The sequence below is a fragment of the Vulpes vulpes genome, chromosome 13 (genome assembly GCF_048418805.1).
Source record: "Vulpes vulpes isolate BD-2025 chromosome 13, VulVul3, whole genome shotgun sequence".
In the NCBI taxonomy this organism is placed as follows: Eukaryota; Metazoa; Chordata; class Mammalia; order Carnivora; family Canidae; genus Vulpes; species Vulpes vulpes.
In genome coordinates, this window is record NC_132792.1 from 16,174,600 (window position 1) to 16,198,362 (window position 23,763).

The 23,763-nt window shown below is 38.7% G+C and overlaps 1 non-coding gene across 1 annotated transcript; it reads left to right on the forward strand.

The window, feature by feature from the left end:
• The first annotated feature begins 4,961 nt into the window (after window positions 1–4,961).
• On the forward strand, window positions 4,962–5,125 carry LOC112916067 (U1 spliceosomal RNA). The gene has a single exon (XR_003234248.2). It is a non-coding gene; the product is annotated as a U1 spliceosomal RNA (small nuclear RNA).
• The last annotated feature ends 18,638 nt before the right edge of the window (window positions 5,126–23,763 follow it).

Sequence of the window (23,763 nt, forward strand, 5' to 3'; positions counted from 1 at the left end):
AGGCTTGGTACTGTGTCTGCTTCAATGTAAGCACTCAAATGTAAGCCATTAACAAATTATTGAGTTCTCAGACTAATGTGCAATTCTTTATTGGTATGCTTTCACCTTTCAGCTACTATTAATACTATTTCATCTCCAAATAGGAAGTGATGACTTCTTTTCAACCCAGATGACCCTGAATGTGTCTGTCTTCATGTTACTGCTTGTAAACTATCAGAGATAACTAGGAGTTGTGAGATATTTAAATGGTTCAGCTGTACCCTCCCACCTCATTTTCCATCATATGTAAGGTTTTGGAAGTTTTCCCATGGGTGTGATCTATGAAGAACATGTTATCATCATCACGTTCCTTGACTGCACTCTGAGGTTGCAGACACTAGGTATAAATAGGTTTGGTTTTTCATTATTCAACAAACATTTGAAAATCTATGTTCATAACATGTAAAGTGAGAGCCACTGCCTTTAGTCACAACATCAGAATAACTTTCAAATAGATTTTACTGCGTGCTTAGAAACAAAACCAATAATAAAACCACTTATTTTCAAACTTTTGACTTCCTTGTGTTAATCCTAGTATTATGCTGTAGGACAGAGAAACCCTTTATAAAATACTACATGTATAGCTTAGTTTGAAAAATGCTTTTCACCCCTCTTATCCCTAAATGAAAACCTATTTGACCCTGACACTTTCTACAGATTATTGTAAAGGTTTTATTTTTAACAGCGTCCATTCCTCTGCTTCCTGTTACCTGTTTTCAATTGCTACATGCATTGATAGCCAAATCAAACCTCTTGCTGCTGAAAACATGACTGGGTCCCCCCGTCTTAGCCCTGGAGAAATGTCTGAAAACAAAACCAAAAGGGTATACTTTAGGGAGCCTTGAATATTGTACTACTTTAGGCTAACCATCTGATTTCACCAGGCTTCTTGCTTCACTTTTTACTGGATTTGTCATCGTTACTAGGGGGGATGACTTTAGGATAAATAGAGTCTTGTAGGACATTATGGTGAGCATTGAATGGAAGTCTAGGGATTGTTCAGCTTATGAAGGCAGACCACATCCCACTGCCTGGGGGAAATTTGGGTACAGTTCTGCCTTTTCTCACAGAATCAGACTCTGATCTAATTTCCTTTACAGTTAAGGTTATCTAAAATATGTTCACACAGAAAGACAATGTATTTTTGGCTGTTAGCATTTGGTGTTGCCTTGGTGACAGTGTTCAGAACCAATTGCTAAAGAAGTTTTTTTTTTTTAAAGCAGTTTTGCCAGTTTTGTTAGATGAGTACGTTTGTAAAGTTCCATGTTCAATATTATTTGCCTTATTTTCTACAACTGTAAAAAACACCTTTTGAAGTATACGAGTATATTTGAAGATTTCACTCCTACCTTCCCACAGTCACTAAAGGAAGCTCTTTTTAGAAATAAAATTTTAAAAATGTATTCCAGGGAAAAAAATATCACGTTCATTTCAAGAATCATAAATCATGGTCTATGTGATAAACATGTGGAACTGATTTTTGTCATTTAACAGCTGAGAAAACAACTTAATGTCAATTTACTGACAAATTAAGCTGCTTATAGCACAACTGTTTTTAAGAAACCATGTTGGTAGTAAAATATTTCAAAGCTGAAATGTGTGCAATGAACTTTGTCAGTGTAGTTTGCTAATTACTGAGAGAAGGTGAATCATTTTACAGGCAGGACATGTTCACTAGAGGGTGGTAAGATTATGGGATTATAGACTACTATAATGGAATGGTAATTTGGCAGTCCCCTAGTCACCTCTTAGGAAAGCCCAGAGAGGGCAGGACGCTTGCTCAAATCTTCAGCCCGACATTCTTTTCCTTTATCTCCTCTAATTTTGGGCTGAAATTCTAGGAAGCCTGTAGAGCCAAGAGTCTATTCTTATGTGGAGTGTACGGTGCCTATTTGGTGATCTGTCCTACTCAGGCATATATTGAAAGTGTTTTTACACTGGAACAGAATTTTATTTACGAATTATAATAGCTAATAAACCTAGCAATTATTTCTTGTAAAGATAGCAGTTCATATATGACACCTTTAAAAGAAAACTCCTTCTTAAAGGGCTATCCTTGTTCATGAAAGAATAGGAACTTGCTATTAGCATTATTTTTTGAGCATGGACAAGCTAAAGTATGGAGCTATCCATCCCAATGATGCTGTATTAAATTTTTGAGTAATTTTGTGTGTATGTAAGTTTAAGGATGCAGTATTCCAAAACAATCTGCATGCCAAATGCATTCTCAATATATTTATTAAAAATGAGCCAGTACTGTAATGGTGGGGAAAACCTACAACAATATTATCACATACCCAGTAACAGAAGTAGAAACAGAAGTGGAGTGTTCAGTGAAGAATGATGGGGGAATGTACCAAATAAAAACTCAAAAGTGAGGGCTCAGTATCCAATTATAGAGAAGGATTGAGACCATGCTCCAGCGTGACCAGTGTGAAAATTACACAGCATAGCGATCCACCTTCTTCCCCCAAACAGGGCTTCCAAACCTCCTATCTAACCATGTTCCATTATAGTCTTTGCTCATGTAATATATCCTGAGCTGTATGGTTGGCAATGGGAATGATTCCCTATGTTACAATCTCTGCTGTATAAAGTTTGAGCAAAACTTCACTGGAGTGAAACAAGCCACGAAATGTTAACTGTTAACTTTTCAACAACTCTTTTAAATATGTCCTAAATAATGCCAAGTACACTGACTCTAGATAACAAATCAGCTCCTTTTGGGTTAAACTGACAAGTTACAGGTGTTTGCCATGAATTTGGACTGTTTTGGGTTTAGATCTTAAAGGTCCTGAACATAATTTATCAATCTATCCCATACTTAGCAAAAATCTGGGCATCTACTACCTGCTAGTATTGCTACCATCTACTAGCAATAACACCTAGCTTTAGTGTTTATATGCCAGTTAGCCTTCTAAATTCTTTATATGTTTTGAGTCTCCCAATGATTCTGTGTGTCATGTGCCTCTATTGTCTCCATTTTACATATGAGGAATCTAAGACACACAATAGTTGGGTAACTCTCCCAACGACACAAAGCTATCTGAGATGCAAACCAGTACAGCTTCAAAGTCTGATCTTACCCAGTATGCTGTTCTGCTTTTTTCATGGATCATAAAGACTTGGGCCCCAGTCTTCAGAGAACTTACTCTTTAATTAGGTAGATAAATGGATGATTTCAAAATAGTGTAATAAGTGCTATTAGAATTAAAGGATACTTAGGGGAGGTAACTTACCCAGTCCTGGATAATCAAAGGCCACTCCCTGGAATGATATTTTAGTAGAACCGTGTAGTTTGTGTTGTTTTCCAAAGTTCTAACAGACTCAAATCACAGGTCCATAGAAAACACTCAGTGCCTTCAATGTATAGTGCAGGAAACTGAGGTTCAGATGAATTATTTGGCTACAGCCTGATAAATTCTTTTTTAAAGATTTTTAATTTATTTCTTTGAGAGGGATTGAAAGAGAGAGAGAGCGCGAGCAGCGGGAAGAGGCAGAGGGAGAGAGAGAAGCAGGCTCCCTGCTAAGCAGGACTCGATCGTAGGACCTGGAGACCATGATCTGAGCCCAAGGGAGATGCTTAATCGACTGAGCCACCTAGGTGCCTCCATGCTGATAAAATTTTTCTAAGAACTTTAAGATCTAGACAGCGAAGTGCGTCTTCCTTTATATCTTATCTTTGGGCTATACTTTAAAGAATAAGTTAATGGTGTTCCTATCTTAATTGAAGATAAAATGATCTCCCTTGTTTTATACACCTTATTCCTTTTTGATGTCACATGACCTTTGAGTTAGATACAAACTGTGGTGTGTAGGTTAAGTGATCTTGAAAAACAAAGGAAAGCTTGTTGCTTATTGACCCCATGGAGTATGTATTTGTGTGTGTGAATATAATATATATATATATATATATATATTTTCCAGGTGTACAGCATAGTGATTCAACACGTCCATACAACACCCAGTGCTCATCAGTGTTGGGCACTTAGGCTGCCTCCATATTTTGGCTATTGGAGATAATCCATATAAGGGTGCATGTATCCCTTCAAATTGGTAGTTTTGCATTCTTTGGGTAAATATCTAGTGTGATTGCTGGATCATAGGGTAGTTCTATTAACTTTCTGGGGAACCTCCATACCTGAGAGGCTTTTTTTTCTTTTCCTGAGAGGCTACACCAATTTGCATTGCCACCTACTGTGCAAGAGGGTTCCTTTTTCTCCACATCCTTGCCAACATCTGTTGTTCCTAGTGTTGTTGATTTTAGCCATTCTGATGGGTGTGAGGTAATATCTCATTGTAGTTTTTATTTGTATTTCCCCAATCAGTGATACTGAGAATTTTTTCATATGTCTATTGTCTGTCTTGTTTGGAAAAATGTCTATTGTCTTCTGCCCCATTTTGAGTTGGATTATTATTTGGGTGTTCAGATTCTTTATGTATTTTGGATATGAACCCTTTATGAGATAAGTCATCTGCAAATATCTTCACCCATTCCATAGGTTTTAGAGTATAGGTCTTTCACCTCTTTGGTTAGGTTTATTCCTAGGCATCTTATTATTTGGGGGGCTGTTGTAAATGAGACTGATTCCTTAATTTCTGCTGCTGCATTATTTGTGTATAGAAATGCAACAGTTATTTCTGTGTGTTGATTTTTGTATCCTATGACTTTATTAAATTTGTGTGTCAGTCCTAGCAATTTTTTGGTAGATTCTTTCGGGTTTTCTATGCAGAGTATCATGTCATTGTACTGGTGTATTTTGAATATGCACTGGTATATTTTGAGGTGAAACTAAGTGGGCTCACCTACTAGCCTAGATTCTTATTTTAGAGCCCTGGCTTTACTACTCACCTAGCTAGCAAACTTGTTAGTGCATTTAGCTTTTTAGACCTTACTGTTTTCACTTATAAACTGGTAATGAATACTTACCTGGCAGGGGAGATACCATGATCATGAAGGTGGTTTTCCCAGGGCGAGGCTTATCCATTGCACTCCGGATGTGCTGACCCCTGCGATTTTCCCAAATGTGGGAAACTCAACTGCATAATTTGTGGTAGTGGGGGACTGTGTTCGCGCTTTCCCCTGGAAAAAAAAAAACAACTGGGAATGAAAATCACTTCAGTATATTAGTGCTTTGAATTCAAGTTGCATTGAGTATCCAGACTCTCAGTTGATAATTACTCAAAGAGCTCTCTTACAGGCTACCTATGAACTCTGTTAATAATATTCTTATCAAGACCTTCAATGAAAAGAGAAGAATCTTTCTTCTCATTCCTCACTGTGGGCTTTCCCTTGTGTTCTGTATACCTTTTAAATCCCATGAATGGGTTAGAGAATTCTTAAATGCCCCAATATTGTGAGCTTTTGTAAGGAGAGGGCTCATGATTTTCTTCAGTGACTGTGTGTTTTTGTGATCCCCACATTTTAAGAACTAGTGTGTATTCTACAAAAGAATTTGAAGTTCATTTAAGACTGATGCCTCTTCTCCCTTCCTGATCTGCACTTTTCACTATTTCTGTACTTTGCTGAGTACACGTTAGTGGTGGGAGAGGTCTTATGTTCTTTTCTGGATTTTCTCTTGAGAAAACAACTTCCAGGTCATATATAGCCAGTAAAGCTCTCTTGTTACTAAATTGCCAATTAATGAAGTGACTTACCTATGGCCAGAAAGGCAGTTGTCAGAAAATCCACCTAAAATCTAACTAAGCCAGAAGAGATCTTGGCTTCTGCATTAATGTCTCTCCTGGCTGGTTTGGGTACAGGGAGTCTAAGCAGGAGCTGATCTTTCTGGAAAAACAGACTTTAAGAACAGAAAAGTGGGGATCCCTGGGTGGCTCAGCAGTTTAGTGCCTGCCTTTGGCCCAGGGCGTGATCCTGGAATCCTGAGATTGAGTCCCACATCAGGCTTCCTACATGGAGCCTGCTTCTCCCTCTGCTTGTGTCTCCACCTGCCTCTGCCTCTGCCTGTCTCTCTCTCATAAAAAAACAAAAAACAAAAAACAAAAACAACAAAAACAAAACAAAACAGAAAAGTGGTTGAAGCACTGTGTTCATCATTTGATATTGTAAAAGAAGCAGGATTCCAGTGAAGCCGTTGTCTGGTTTTAGAAAAGGGCTGGGACGCTTGGATGGCTCAGCCATAGAACGTCCGCATTGGGTTCAAGGTGTGATCCAGGATCTGGGATGGAGTCCCACGTCGGGCTCCCCGCATGGAGCCTGCTTCTCCCTCTACCTGTGTCTCTGCCTCTCTGTCTCTGTCTCTCATGAATAAATAAATAAAATCTTAAAAAAAAAAAAAAGAAAAAAGAAAAGGGCTGCTGTTCACTGCTGCTTCTCTTCGATAGTGTCCCTGGTAGTAGTGGTGTCAGAAGCCAGGAGGCTCTCACAGAAAGTAGATCTGTGCTATCACACAGTCTGATTGTACAAAGGGAAAGGCAGGCTGACATCTGGAAGCCTGAGAGCAGAGAATATTTGCAATAGTGTAAAAATGGAATAGAATAGAGAAATCCCACTAGATGAGTTAGTCCCATCTATATCTTATTTACTTAGTGCCATATATATTTTAATTGATTCCATTTGGTTCATAATCCAGAAGCACTTGATCTCACCCATAGTCAAATAAGGCATTCAGATACTAGATGAATGTCCTCCCAGGAATTCCTGGCAGTCTGCCTCCCTAAACCGGTGACTCTCTCATCCAGGCCCTCCTCATCCCAGAGTCCACTACCTCCTTCATCCTGTGACTTAAGACCTCTCAATGTCTATTGATCTGGAGTGTCCATGGTTCTCTCCACTGGTGAAAGGAAAGGGATAGCTAACTTTGATCTAAAATGCTTCTAATGGCAATCCCATTTTTGAACTTGTATGCACTTACTGTGTCTAAATAAACTCATTTCCCCTGGCCATTAAACTAGTCAGAAGGGTTTGGCTTGGACATTGAAGAAGAGTTAATTTCTGTATCCAAGATTAAAACATTATTTGCAACTAACAAAAACCAAAGTTTGGGATTAGATTGCTTAGAACAATGTCTGTGATTTAAGAATCCAAAGCTAAAAGTTCTTATTGACTGAAATTTAATGGTTGCTTTAAGAATTCTTATGTAGGAATTTAAAATAATTTTCTAACTACATAGTGTTTTTCAGCTTTTTACATTTCCTCCCTAAAGACAATTGCAGTTAAACTTAGGAAAGTGGTTGCAATGCTTATTGGCAAAGTTAACTGTCTCCTAATGTTTGGAGGCCTGACTATATTTTAAAAAGGACTTTTTTAAAAAAAAACTGAGCCCCCCCCCTTTTATAATATAAGGGGTGGCATAAGAATCATCTCTTTAAAATTCCTAAACACTCCAGAATTAAAAACTAACACAGTCAGTGGAATTCCAGATAAATAGTTATTATGAACATTTGGACATGGTCAGATGGAATAATTCTAAGGCAGCAGTAGTTTGAGAGGAAGGATGGCAATAATTTCTGAGAAACTTAGGTTGCATATTGCCTTTTTTTTTCAAGACTAATAACCTTTTCAGTAAAGTCATCAGTCCAAAATACTAAGTCTCAACTGTGTGCTAAGCCATTCTCTCTTAATATCCACTGGCTATTGGTTTTAACACTTAATTTTCCCTTATGTTTTTATTTTTCAAGTAAACTTGATATTCCAGGGTCCTAGTGGGTTATATGGATGTATGAAATAGCTCCTGAGTGAGATAATAGGTAACTGTAGGGAATAAAATTGTCAAGGAGCAGCTGGTACTCATTTCCAGACAACTGTGTTATACAGGAATATTGGCCAGTGTTGCTAAAACATTTGATTCTTCAAGAGAACTAAAATCTAAATTTTATGTGAAATATCCTGATTTTTAATTGATTAAAATAAATACTGTAATGTAATTTATAAGAAATACATATTTCTCAGATATATTTTGTATGATTCATAGTTCTTGAAAATGCTTCAGAGCCCCAAAGGTGAAATAGGTGTCTCGTTTATCAATGAAGGTGACTTTTGGATCCTACCAAAGGATCCAAAACCCAGGGCAGGGGCTGGTTGCCAGGAAGATCAACCATGTGATTAGAGAGTTGGAACTTAGTCTTACTCTATGACCTGAGGCTAGAATTGAATCAGCCAATGGCTTAGTCAATCATGATCATGCAATGAAGCCTCCACTAAAAACCCAAAAGGACTGAGTTTGGAGAGCTTCTGGATTGGTGAGCATGTGGGGATATGGGCAGAGAGGTACATCTGGAGAGGGTATGGAGCCCTTTCTCTATACCTCATCTATGTATCTATCTCTTCATCTGGATGTTGATTTGTCTCCTTTATCATATCCTTTAACAAACCTGTAAATGTCTTTCCCTGTGTTCTTTGAGCCACTCTAGCAAATGAATTGAACCTAAGGAAGAGGTCACTGGAACCTCCACTATGTAGCTTATTGGTCAGAGGCACAGGTAACATTCTGGAGCTTGAGACTGGTATCTGAAGTGGGAGATGGGGTGCAGATGGCAATCTTGAAGGACTGGACTTATAACCTGTGGAATCTGATGCTATCCCTAGGTGGATAATGTCAGAATTGAGTCGAATTCTCTGATATCAGCAAGGTGGCTAGATTGCTTGCTGTTATGTGTTAGGGATCCCCTCCCCTCATGTTGGAATTGGGTCCAGAAAAACCCTATAAGCATTGGTGTCAGTGAAGTGGGATTTGCTAGAATGGCCCTGGCTTACAAAAACATGTGGTTTTTGAAGAGAAAGAATACTAGGTAGGGGATAAGGAAGCATCGACCCCTGATGGCTTCCTAGTCACTGACAATATGAAGCAGCAGCTACAGTGCTGTTACTAAATGTGAACATTACCAGTGGAATTTAGAAATGGTAGTAGGGCAGACTCTGAAAGAGTTGGCTCATTGTATATATAAGGGAATATGAAATAACAAGTGGGCCAAATATACAATGTCATGGTTATTGTGCCTGTGCAATGAAGCCTCCATTAAAAACTCAAATGAAAATAGCCAAAATGAAAATAAAAGAACATGGAGTCAGACCTTGATGCTGAACCATGACCCAGTATCTAGGCTGACCTGAGCTTTGGCCATTGGCTACAAAGCTGCCTAGAAATGGCATATTGTACAGGGGCAACAGAAAGTACCCTAAGACCTTGGTCACAAAGAAGGTAGTTGATATAGGGTAAGGACAAAACGAAGAAACTACTGAAACCAGGGGATATACAGGCATAATTCATATATACTGCAGGTTTGGTTCCAGACCACCATGATAAAGTGAGTCAAATTAATTTTTTGGTTTCCTAGTGTATATAAAGTTTGTTTATACCATATTGTACTCTATTAAGTGTAACAACATTATGTCTAGAAAATAATATATATATATATATATACCTTAATCAAAAATACTTTATTATTAAAGAATGAGAACCATCATCCGAACTTCCAGCAAGCCATAATTATGGATCACCATAACAAATATAACAATGAAAAAGTTTGAAATGTTTTGAGAATTAAAATGATACAGGAACATAGAATGAGCAAAGGTTGTTGGAAAAATGGGGCCAATAGACTTGTTCAATATAGGGTTGCCACAAATATTCAATTTGTAAAAACAAAAGAAACTCATGAAATATCTGAAGTGTAATAAAGTGAGGTATGCTGTAGTCTAAAGGAATTGGCTCATTTTGTGGATCGGTATCATCAACTTCCTAAGAAACCATTTTGGAAATGAAAAGGACTGAAAAAATACCAGTTTGGGGGCCCTGTCTTAGTTTTAGATGCTTCAGAGTAAGTATGTTTGGGTTGATGCAGGACCTGCAGTTCACTCTCGAAAAACTGTAGATGGCAGTACATGATCCAGAAACATGGGAGATTATTCTTGAGGGAACACCCCCGTTGGTGGAGTGGATAAAAGCCGCTTTCAAGTGTATTTATCTTGAGCTAGAGGACTTCCCAGTTCTTATGGAAGAACTGGAACACCTCAGATAAATGACTTTATGATGATCAGGATAATTACCCTCTGAATATGCCCATGTCATGCCCATGCCAAGTTATGGTAAATGCTGTAAGAAGTCCTCTATTAAATAGGCACCTTGTGTAACCTTACTGCTATAGAATAGAACAGTAGTTTCAGAAGCTTTATCAGTTTTGGTACCTTAGCTTCCCTCTATGAGTCTTACAGACACCAAGAACATTTTTTTTATAATAAATTTATTTTTTACTGGTGTTCAATTTGCTAACTTACAGAATAACACCCAGTGCTTATCCCGTCAAGTGCCCCCCTCAGTGCCCATCACCCATTCACCCCCACCCCCCGCCCTCCTCCCCTTCCACCACCCCTAGTTCATTTCCCAGAGTTAGGAGTCTTTATGTTCTGTCTCCCTTTCTGATATTTCCCATACACTTCTTCTCCCTTCTATATTCCCTTTCACTATTATTTATATTCCCCAAATGAATGAGAACATATAATGTTTGTCCTTCTCTGAATTACTTACTTCACTCAGCATAATACCCTCCAGTTCCATCCACGTTGAAGCAAATGGTGGGTATTTGTCAAGAACATTAAAGTAATTAAGAAAATGGGGAGAAACAAAGGGGAAAGTCAAGGGGCTCAACATAGTGGAGTAGAAATCTTCAATTATTGAGAAATGGGATATGAGTAAAAGCAGGCATTGATGGAGTTCAAACAACGGTGTTGATACAGCATTACCAGAGATTGGGTGGACAATTAGGACTCCCATTAAAGGGCTCCAACTAAGTCTGCTCTATTAACCCCAATTTGAAGGGATTTAAAAGGTTAGAATGCAAAGATTACAATGAGAAATTTAACTAACAATCCTCTTGGACAATGCTTCGGAAGATTACTTAGGGTGGTTTGATGTAGAGGCTAAGGTCTTCTGGCCCCACCCCCAACCAGAGATGGTTGGCCATAGGCACACATTGTGGGTAAAATGGTCCTGGAGTGCAGGGAAGAGAAGAAACTTGAGACTGCTTGATACAGGAGCTCAATGCATTATGATTCTACAACCTGTTGGTGACGTATTAGCAGGGGCGAAGTTTAGATTTGGAGAATGCAGAAATACAATAGTTGATGAAGTAAGTTCAGTAAAAGTCTGAGTGAAAATTGAGGTTTTTTGAGCAGATTTTGTGTGAGGTAGTCACATCCTTGATTGGATGTGTTATTAGGAAGAATATATCTGATGATGAATTGCTCCCCTATCTAATATTGTAAAACAGAGGACATGTAAGCTGGTTTTAATTGGGCATGCTCAATGGGAACCACTAGAAGTACCAAAGCCTACACAGGTGGATAACTGAAAGCAATATGGACTATTACTCAGCCCTACATCAATGTGGATGGAACTGGAGGATATTATGCTGAGTGAAATAAGTCAATCAGAGAAAGACATTTATCGCATGGTTTCACCCATATGCAAAATGTAAGAAATAGTACAGAGGACCATAAGGGAAGGAGGGGAAGCTGAGTGGGGAAAAATCAGAGAGGAAGTCAAACCATGAGAGACTCTTAACTCTGGAAAACAGAGTGGCTAAAGGGGAGGTGGGGGGTAAGTGGGTGACAGGTATTAAGGGAAGGCAGGTGATGTGATGAACACTGGATGTTATGTGCAACTGATGACTTATTGAAAACTACATCTGAAACTAATGATGTACTATTTGTTGGCAAATTGAAGTTTCTTTTGAAGATTTTCTTTATTTATTCATGAGAGAGACACAGAGAGAGAGAGAGAGGGAGGGAGAGAGATAGAGAGAGAGAGAGGCACAGACACAGGCAGAAGGAGAAGCAAGCTCCATGCAGGGAGCCTGACATGGGACTCGATCCTGGGTCTCCAGGATCACACCCTGGGCCGAAGGCAGGCGCCAAACCACTGAGCCACCTGGGCTGCCCTGGCAAATTGAATTAAAAAAAAAAAAAGAGTACCTGGTGGGCAAAAATACTGATGATCTGCTAGAAGCTGGAGTGCTGGTGCCATTGAGTTTGCTGTAGAGTTGCTCTGCATGGTCTGTGAAAAAGGCAGATGGCTTTTAGAGACTAGAGGTAGACTAATCAAGTTGTACTTCTCAGAGCTTCAGCAGTTCTGGATACAGTCCCAACCAGACAGAAAACATGTCAAGCTAAAGGAGGTTGGCACTTAGTGACTGACCTTACTCTGTCTCAGAAAAGATGAATGGATAAAGAAGATGTGGTTTATGTATACAATGGAATATTACTCAGCAATTAGAAACGACAAATACCCACCATTTGCTTCAACGTGGATGGAACTGGAGGGTATTATGCTGAGTGAAGTAAGTCAATCGGAGAAGAGCAAACAGTGTATGTTCTCATTCATTTGGGGAATATGAATAATAGTGAAAGGGAATATAAAGGAAGGGAAAAGAAATGTTGGGAAATATCAGGAAAGGAGACAGAACATAAAGACTCCTAACTCGGGGAAACGAACTAGGGGTGGTGGAAGGGGAGGAGGGCGGGTGTTGGAGGGGAATGGGTGACGGGCACTGAGGTGGACACTTGACGGGATGAGCACTGGGTGTTTTTCTGTATGTTGGTAAATTGAACACCAATAAAAATTAATTAAAAAAAAAAAAAAAGAAAATAGCCCACCACGGTTTGCCTTCTGGTGGGAAGGATCCCAGTTTACTTCTGTGATGCCCCAGGGTTATCGGAACTTACCAGCTTGTTATTATATGGTTGGGGATTTGGACTTGATGCACATCTCAAGTGTATTATGCTATATTCATGCCATAATAATATCAGAAATCTTAGAGCAAGTTAAGACTGATTTGAACGTGACACCAATATGCCTGACCATCTGGGGCTAGTTAATCCAGCAAAGGTCCAAAGGCCTGCCCAAACTGTAGAATTCCCAGGAATGACATTCTACAAGTGACTAAGAATAAATTGCTGCCACTACCCACCCCTAAGAGCAAAAAGGAAGCCCAGAGTTTGGTGGTTTATTTGGATTTTGGTGAGTACATCTTCCACATTTGGAAATGTTAACTCCCAACTATAAGGCTACCTGAAAGAAAGCTATATTTAAGTGGCAACCTGCACAAAAACAGACTATGTCTGGATTACAAAAAGCAGTAGCTGTCTCAATACCTTTGGGCCTTTAGAACCCCCATAAGATATGATTTTGGAAATGTTTGCCACCCGTAACTCATGCAGACTGGGGCATGAGCAGCAACTGCTGGGATTTTGGACCAGAACATTTCCAGATGCTGCTGTCCAGTACACATCAACAGATGGATAATTATTAGCCTGCTGTTGGCCATTGAGGCTGCCTTGATGACTGAAGGACATAAAATAATTATGAAACTTGAGATTCAAATAATGTCTTGAGTGATGTCAGGGAAATACTCTAGTAAGGAAGTAAGGAAGGCAGTGCCCAGAAGAGTTCCATAATAAAATAGAAATGGTTCATACAGGAAAAAACTGCCAAGGGAATGCAAGGAGGCACCCACTGTATCCACGTACAGGTAGCCTCTTTTAAGACCAACTTTTGAGCCCCCTAAGAAATTGCTAGAACCAACTGCCATGTGGACCTGAACACTTATCCACTGAAGAAAGACCTGTTTGGTTTATGGATGGCTGTTCCAAGATAAATGGACAATATCTTGTTTGGAAAGCTGCCATATTAAGACGAGTGGATGGCAAGATTCTGAAGAAGGTTCAAATGAATTGGTCAGTAGCCTGAATCATATGTCCTTTGCCTAGCGGTGGTGGAAGAATTGAGCAATAGTAAAAGCTCCTATGCTTGGATTTTTACTGGCTCATGGGCTGTAGCCAATGTCTTGGTTATTGCCAATGGCCTGGCTATCTAATCAGATAGGTGGGAATGGAAAACTGAATTACTACAAGATTGTCTTTGGGGGGCATGGCCCTGTGGAAATCATTCTGGAAATTTGAGGGGCACATTAAACTAGGACATGTTGATGTCCATCAGAAGAACCACTCCTGCTTCTAGGTTCAGAAGGTGATTGGAACCACCAACTGATCCTTTTGTTGTGTTACCTTGTGGTGGCTATCTGGGTCCACAAAATGATGGACATAAGGGGCTACAGCAATGTAGAGATAGGCACATATTCCTCTTGCACCTTGTGAAGCACAAATTAAGAACTGTTTGCCAGCAAGACAGATGGACTGCTAGATGTGGCAGATTCCCTGGGGGAAGGCCCTCAAAGTGGCTAGCACCTTAGATTGGTGTCTATATCTCCATGAAGGCTCCAAATGGGTCCTGACAGGAATAGATGCTGCCTCTGGACTGAGTTTTGTAGTAGATAGAACTGCTCAAAGTTACAACAGAGAACAGAAAATAATCCACAATCAATCATGTTTCTTCAGACCAAGGAACTCACTCTACAACCCATAGTATCTGACAATGGCCAGAGAGAGATCCTCCTCACAGTAATGGATAGAAAATTGGAATGGGCAGTTGAAACATTTATTGTCTAAAATGGGGGGAGAAAAAAGCAAGAGGGGCTGGCTTACATGCCTTCAACATATGTGTGTACACTCAACCTGAGGGGGATAGGGGAGGATGCCCACTGATTCCTCTACCTTTCTGGAAAATTTGGAGAAGGAGGGGGGGTGGAAGGATGGTGTTGCAACTATGTAATTCTCCCCCCTATATCACATCATCTTTTTTCCTACCCAATGTGGTGGTCCCAGAGCCACAGTGGTCCCTGTGGCCAACTGAAGCAGGGATGATTACTGAGCAAGGAACTATAATAATACCCTTAAATCTTTGCCAGATTTCTTAAGGGTGGATCGGATGGGGTGGATTGTTTGCTCATCTGACAAAGTTGCGACTGGCAGTGAATACTGCTGGGTTGCCTCCTGGTTGGAACATCCCGCTAGTTCTGTACCTGTGTAACCCCACGTTACATGAGTGGGAGGGAACTGTGAGGCAGGCACATGCCAGACTAGCACTGCTGCCAGCAATCTGGATCAGCAAAGTGGCCAACCCTAATGTCCTTTCCAAAGATGGAAGAGTCTGGATAAAGATAATTGACAGAGAGAAGGATAAATAGCTGAGGGTAGAGGGATGAATAGATGGGTTATGCAACAAGGGAAATCCAACATTTTGTTAATACTTCAAGAGATGCTCAGAACATAATGTTATCTGTAGCATACCAGGTGCTTGGAAAGGTAAAGCTATGTTTGCCAAGACCACCCCTGCTTTTGAAACCAGACAAGATTGAATGGCAACTTGCAAATCTGAGTGACATTGTTCTGGGAGACATTATCATCATCAGATATGTTGATGAACTGGACCAAATGTCAACGACTAAATGGAACTCGAGTGATGTGCCAGAGTCTTTTGTCTCCTTCCCCCCATGCCCCCATACATCTATCACTTGTGTCTTCACTATAGGAAGGAGATGGCCCCTGCTATACAACAGTTAGTCAGTGGAAACCAGTCTTAGTACAGACCTGTGAGAAGAGGCAGAGTGGTTATTGGCTTTGTCCTCAGCCAACCTGGAATCCAGAACTAACTGAATCATGGTTAATTGTAATGATTCCTCTCCTTAATAATATGTGGCATATGACCAAAGACTAACTTCTGTTGGGAAGGCAAAGTGAACACCCCTGTCATATTTCCAGATTTGTTCTGTAATGAAACTGAATTGCATCATGACTGTACTGTGATATATTGCAATATTGCATCATTGATAAGATTTGACTACTTCATGTAAATAAATCTTTGCTAATACAGATGTTGATCAAATCTATTGGGAGATTGTTTGAATATTTTTGGAAGATGACTGGTCTAGGGAGGAACTGGATCTAACTAATCACCAGCTGATTTCTGTGCTAAATCCCTTTGCACAACTTTATCATAAAATACAAATAGCAGTAGATGAGGAGGTGGGAAAAGAATAATTACTCCAATAAAATACAAAAATGTAATGGATTTATAGAACAGATGAGCTGTTTTGTTTAATGTATGCCTGCCCCACACTGGCTTCTCCAAATGTTAGGGCTATTTGTATTGGTACTGTTGCTATACCTATTCTATAAAAGCTACACCAAATGTAAGTGCTGTAACAGGTATGATCATTTTGCCACAAGGGATCCATGTTTGAAGATCTGGGGGTGGACTGAGCTATACAGTTGACCTTTGAACAATGTGGAGGGTGGGGTCTTCAGAGGTGCTGTCAAAAATCTGTATACAGGGGATCCCTGGGTGCTCAGCGGTTTAGCGCCTGCCTTTGGCCTGGGGCATGGTCCTGGAGTCCTGGTATCGAGTCCCACGGCGGGCTCCCTGCATGGAGCCTGCTTCTCTCTCTGCCTGTGTCTCTGCCCCTCCCTTTCTCTCTCTCTCTCTCTCTCTCTCCTTCTCTCTCTCTGTCTGTCTCTCCTGAATAAATAAACAAAATCTTAAAAAAAAATCTGTATATAACTCTTAACTATCCAAAAACTTAATAGCCTACTGCTGACTGGAAGCCTTACTCCCAACAGTCAACAAATATTTTATGTATATTTTATATACTATAATCCAATAAAGTAAGAGGAAAAATGTTGAGAATCATAAGGATGAGAAAAGAGAATTTTAAAATCATAAGCGAAACACATTTGCAGTATTATAAAAAAATGCGTAAGTGGACTCACACAATTCAAACCTGTGCCAAGGTCAATGGTAATGATTTCTAAGAAATACATATTTGGCCATTCAGATGACCAAATCATACTTCTCAGATTTTGTACATTCACAGTTCCTGAAGATGCTTCAGAGCCATAAAGGTGAAATGGGGGTCTTGATGTCAATGAGGTTGAGGTGGGGTCCAAAAGTCACCTAAGGGTGGGGGGGCTTGTTGCTAAGAGGACCAACCAAGTGATTTGAGGGTTGGAACTTTCAGTCCTACGCTGTAACATCTGAGGACGGGGGAGAATCAGCCAACGACCAAGGACTTGGTCAATCATGAGTAAGTCATGAAAACGCCATTAAAAACCAAGACGGGCTGAGTTTGGAGAGCTCTTTTAGGTTGGTGAGCATGTGGAGATGCAGAGAGAGTAGCACAGCTGGGGCAGGAAGTTCCTAGCCCCATCCCCATAGGTCACCCTGTTTACATATACACCTGGCTGTTGATTAGTCTTTTATGATATCCTTTAACTGGTAAATGCATTTCCCTGTGCTCTGTGAGCCACTCTAGCAAATAAATTGTCTTTGGAATCTCCAATGACACATTTATTATGAAAAGGGAAAACAGGATGAGAACCCAGGTGTTCATAAGTCTCACTTTAAGTGAACCTCTCCTAGGTCATGAACCTCGTATGCAGATGCAGAAAATAGTCCTTATTACACAGCCTACGATCTTCTATTGAAATTTCATTCTTGTTCAATTGATGCCTCTGTTTTTGCGTTGTATATAACTTGTGTTGTCTGCCAAACAAAAACACAGAGTAATCTGAACATTTCAGATTTGATCTATTTTGTTTACGTGGCTTTCAGGAGTAACAAGGCATTTCCACAGGAGAATGAACCATCATCTATCTAGTTCTTTCTTTTTCTATAATTTCAGCACAATTTAGTTGGAAGGCTTTACTGAAGTCATTATGAAGAGATTATGTATATCGGTGCAAAAGAAATTGTTTTACTTTTGTCCTATACATCTCAAAGAATAACTAATAAAGGAAATCTTTGCCTAATAGGCTTAATTGTACCAGTACATGTTATCATCAATTTATGGGGATTTTTTTCAGTGCTGCAGTTTGTGATAGTCCATACTTCTAACAGCTTCATCGTTAACCACTTAAGCAAGAATGGATGGCTTTATCTTGGTAGTTAGGCAAGAAAATTGTATTTTACTAAAACCAAACTTTTTTCTTTAAGTAGAAGAAATACTTCAATTCTATAAATCATCTTAGTAAACAAGGATTTTATTTTTCATATTAGTGATCAAGAAATCCCCCAAATGAATGACAAGGTGACCTGCGGGTCTTTTGATTGAGTCACACTATTTTCTGGTGTTCTGACAAGTTTCTGGAATGTTTTGGTAAGCTTCTGCTTCCATTTCAGAAAGACCTTTGGACATTATCAGTTTGATAGGCTGTGGTTTGCTTCCCAAAGTGGCAGCTTTACTTGCAGCTAGTGTGGTTCCAGATAATAATTAGGAGTGTCCTCAGCAGCACCTACGTGTGTCCTCCATCTGTTTCCTGAGTTTGTGTTTTTAAGGTCAAGCTAAGTCTCAGAAGCAAGAAAAATAGAGCCATGATGATGGTGCAGAGGTCAAAGCATACGTGGTAGCAAGCCTGGATCTTTTCCTATTGATGTGAATTTGGGTTACTTACTTATCAGCTCCAAGTTGTTTCCTGAAAAAATTTAAATAAAATTTAGACATAATCAATTGCCATATCCCACAATTACACATGTAAACACACTGATATGAAGCCTTTAATCACTTTAAATCACTCGCAGCACATCTATTAGATTTGTGTTAGACTAAGCAAAAAAAAAAGTGGGGGGAAAGGGGAGAACCCTGCAGGAGAGCAGTAACAATTTATAATCCCTTATCCCCTTAGCTTTAACTAGCGATTTGATTATCTTAAAGACAGAATATCTTAATAATACCATTTACTGACTTTTCAGTCTTTGGCTTGGTGATTCTTCAATGCTTAAACACAGAAGCATTGTATAGGGTTGTGTGCCCAATCCCATCTTGATTCTGATGCTGCTTGGCTAATGTGGGTATCGTTGTATTTACTCTCTTGCTCTCCTTCACCAATTCAGGCATGAGGAAATAGAGAATCAGGGACTTTAAGAGACTGGCATTAGGCCACAGAACTAGTTTTTTTCTCTTTCTTTCTTTCTTTCTTTCTTTCTTTCTTTCTTTCTTTCTCTTTCTTTCTTTCTTTCTTTCTTTCTTTCTTTCTTCTTTCTTTCTTTCTTTCTTTCTTTCTTTCTTTCTTTACCATAGTTGAATCACTTCCTGAATTGAATTGAATATTCATTTTATGTGTGTATATGTAGTATTTATATGAATTTCTATTTTTTTTCTTATTTTTCCTCTTAGAGTAATAGCAAATATTCTGGATTATTTTCTTAAGATTGTGGTATTCCAAAACTGACCTCTGGTCTCTGCCTTCTGCGCATTTTGAACATTTAATAATACATTCTAAGAGGAGCATTTTTAGAAAAGGAATATAGTGATGACCTTGCATAAACCAGCAATGACTGGACTTATTCATTTGAGATGATAGTTTTAACATTCAGAGGACCCTGAGAAGGCTGAAATTTTCTTGTAATCATGGAAGGAGAGCTGTAATATGAGTAGGAATGTGGACCCAAGCGTGTGTCTCCTGACTTCTGGATTGGTGCTCTCTGCACACCATTTTGTTTTTTCTTACTTAGTGACCATGTCATCCTTGAGGTTTCCAGCATAATCCTTACCATGGGATAATTTCACTGCCTGACATCTCCTTGAAAGCATGATGCTTTCCCTTTTGCATAATTTGTTTCACCAGGAAAGCCTGGGATCTATAGGAGTCAAATTAGGCAGCATCATGGTCTCTTCATTGAACTGAGTTTGACCTTTCTATTTGACTCATCTGGCATTTTTCAAAATGATTTTTTTCTTTTTTAACTGAAGTATAGTTAACGTACAATGTTATATTAGTTTCAGGCATATAACATAGTGATTTGACAATTCCATATGTAACGCAATGCTCATTACCATTAAGTATAGTTACCATTTGTCACCAAAGTGTTACAATATTGATGGTATTTCCTATGTTGTACTTTTCATTCCTGTGACTTATTTATAACTGGAAGTTTGTACTTCTTGATCCCCTTCTATTTTTTCCATCCCTCCACCTCCTCCCCTCTGGCAACCATCAGTTTGTCATCTGTATTTATAAGTTCATTTTTATTCATTTGTTTTGTGTTCTTAGATTTTATATGTAAGTAAAATCATAGGATGGTTGTCTTTCCATCTGACTAGTTTCACTTAGCATAATACCCTGTAGGTCATTCATGTTGTTGCAAATGGCAAGATTCCCTTTTTTTTTTTTTTTTTTTTAAATGGCTGAATAACTGGGATGCCTGGGTGGCTCAGTGGTTAAGTGTCTGCCTTTGGTTCAGTGCATGATCCTGGAGTCCTGGGATTGAGTCCTGCATCAGGCTCCCTGCAGGAAGTCTGCTTCTCCCTCTGGCTATGTCTCTGCCTCTCTCTCTCTGTGTCTCTTATGAATAAATAAATAAAACCTTTTTTAAAAAAATGGCTGAGTAACTTTGCATTATATGTATACATATATACATATAAATTGTAATCATCCAAAATGTAGTGTGTATGTGTGTATATATATACACACATCTTCTTTATCCATTTGTCTAACAATGGACACTTGTGTTTCTTCCATACTTTGGCTATTGTAGATAATGGTGCAATAAGCATAGGGGTGCATATATCTTTTCAAATTAGTGTTGTTGTTGTTGTGTTTTGGTAAATACTCTGCAATGGAACAACTAGACTGCATGGTATTTCAATTTTTAATTTTTTGAGGAGCCTCCCTACTGTTTTCCAACTGGTGATTGTACCAATTTATATTCTCAACAGAGCACAAGGGTTCTCTTTTCTCCTCATTCTTGCCAATACTTATTACTTCTTATCTTTGTGGAATCAGCCATCGTCATGAGGTGATATCACATTATGCTATTAACTTGCATTTTCCTAGTGATTGATATTGAGCATCTTTTCATGTATCTGGCCATCTGTATGTCTTTAGAAAAAAGTCTATTCAGCTCTTCTGCCAATTACTTGAATTTTTTGCTGGGGTGTTGAGTTGCAAGAGTTTTTCATATAGTTTGGATATTAATACCTTATTGGTTATGTCATTTGTAAATATCTTTTTCATTCAGTAAGTTGCCTTGTCATTTTGTTGATGGTTTCTTTTACTGTGTAAAAGCTTTTTAGTTTGATGCAGTCCCAATAGTTTTTGTTTGTTTGTTTGTTTGTTTGTTTTTTGCCTGTTTTCCTTGCCCAAGGAGACCTACTCAGAAAGATGTCATTACACCTGATGTTCAAGAGATTATTGCCTATGTTTTCTTTTAGGTGTTTTGTGGTTTCAGGTCTCACATTTAAGCCTTTTAATCCATTTTGAATTTATTTTTGTGTATGATGTAAGAAAGTCCAGTTTCATTCTTTTCCAGGTAGCTGTCCAGTTTTCCCAACACCAATCATTGAAGATAGTCTTCATTTTATATTCTTGCCTTCATTGTTGTAGATGACGTAATTGACCATATAAGCATGGATTTATTTCTGGGCTTTATCCTGATCCATTGATCTATGTTTCTGTTTTGGTACTCTTTTGATTACTATAACTTTGTAGTATGTCTTAACTTCCAGCTTTGTTATTAAGATTGCTTTGGGGGGGATCCCTGGGTGGCGCAGCGGTTTGGCGCTTGCCTTTGGCCCAGGGCGCGATCCTGGAGACCCGGGATCGAATCCCACGTCGGCTCCCGGTGCATGGAGCCTGCCTCTCCCTCTGCCTATGTCTCTGCCTCTCTCTCTCTCTCTCTCTGTGACTATCATAAATAAATAAAAATTAAAAAAAAATTTAAAAAAAAAAGATTGCTTTGGTTATTTGGGGTCTTCTATGTTTCCATACAAACTTTAGGATTATTCTAGTTCTGTAAAACAAAAACTATTGGTATTTTGTTAAGGATTGCATTGAATCTGTGGGATTGCTTTGGGTAGTATGAACATTTTAACAGTATTCTTCCAATCTATGAGCATAGTATATTTTTCCATTTGTGTCACTTTCAATTTCTTTTATCAGTGGCTTATAGTTTTGAGACTATAAGTCTTTTACCTCCTTGGTCAAGTGTATTCCTAGGTATTTTTTGATGCAATTGCAAATAAGACTGTGTTCCACATTTCTTTTCCTACTACTTCATTGATATATAATGCCAATTTTTATGCCTTCTATTTCTTGTCTGACTGCAGCTAAGACTTTCAGTATTATGTTGAATAAAAATGGCAAGAGTGGACATCCATATCTTGTTTTTTTATTTTAGAGGAAATGCTTTTACTTTTTTCCCTATTGAAGACTATGTTAGCTTTTTGTTTGTCACATATGGCCTTTATCACATTGAGGTATGTTCCCTTTAAGGCCATTTTGTGGAGGGTCACAAGTCTTGTTTTCTATTCTTAAAATATGTCAACACTTCCTTATATCCATCCACTGGAAGCAGCCCAGAAGAACTACATAATCTCCATGCTGCTTTCTAGATTCATTAAGTAAACAATTAAAACCTATAGATCTTCCTCATAAATTTTTATATATCTGCATCAAAGAACAACAGCATGTTGGTAATGAGTTTTATGCCACTTCTTTTAAACTTCTGAAACTATAGTCTGTGATTAATATCCAGTCCAGAGTCATTTATCTTTATCTGCTTTTCCTCTAGCATGTTAAAGTCTTAATTTTTTTCAGCTGTTTTGTTGTTATTGTTGTTGTTCAGGGAAATAGAGAACTTGTTTTCCCCAATTTGATTGGTCTATATATCCTTTTCCTTACAAGGTTTGGGAAATTTCAATTTCTCAGGTGACCTTTTTGATGTATATAACTCCTTTTTAGGTGAAACAAGATGGCTAAATAGTTAAATAACCTTCTGTTTGATTTTTGAAACCAGGCATGGCTGTGACAAAGACTAGCTATTGACCCAATCTATTCGCCTTCTGGGAATACAACTAGATGGTATTTTCAACATTCTTTGCAGTTAATGTGGCCATATTACTAAGCTGTAACCAATGGAGGAAGTTCTGTGCATCCCTTCCAAGCCACGGTGTCAAACCTCCTACACTCTATTCATTCCACAAACATATATTGAGTGCCTGCCATTGTCAAGGCCCTGGTACATGTAGAACTTGTGATTGTGTTGATAGGAGGATGACCATAGATAGGGTTAAAGAAAATAAGGTTTCTTTAATGGCAAAGAATGTGGAAACTTATCTGTGACACACCCCACCTCACCAAGAGATGTTGACAAATTTGTAATATTATTTTTTGAGATATAATGACCTATACCATAATGTAAGTTCAAGCTATATAATGTTCATTTGATACATTTATATGTTGCAGTATGGTTACCATTGTAGTGTTAGTTAATGCCTGTCATGTCACATGATTATTATTTTCTGTGATGAGGGCATTCAAGATCTAGTTGCTTAGCAATTCTGAAGTATATAATACAGTATTGTTAACTATAATAATTATAATACATTGCTGATTACTATACACTGTAAGGTAGACCTCCAGAATATGCTCACTTTATAATTAAAATTTTATACTTGTTTTTTTTTGTTGTTGTTTAAATTCAATTAACCAACATATAGTAGTAGTTTCAGATGTAGAATTCAGTTAATTATCAGTTGCATGTAACATCCAGTGGTCATCACATCATTCAGTTACCCCATCTCCCCCACCTACCTCCCCTCCATCAATGCTCAGTTTGTTTCCTATAGCCTCTCATGCTTTGTCTCCCTCTCTGATTTCTTCCCATTCAGTTTTCCCTCTCTTCCCCTGGGATCCTCTGGACTATTTTTTATATTCCACATATGAGTGAAGTCATATGATAATTGCCTTTCTCTGATTATTTCACTCAACAGAATACTTTTGACCAATGTGAAACTGATTTAGGAAAGCTCTGAAGTAAGGCTTGGGAGGAGGTAGAGAGAGGTGATCTTGAACAAGGTCTTAAAAGGACCCTG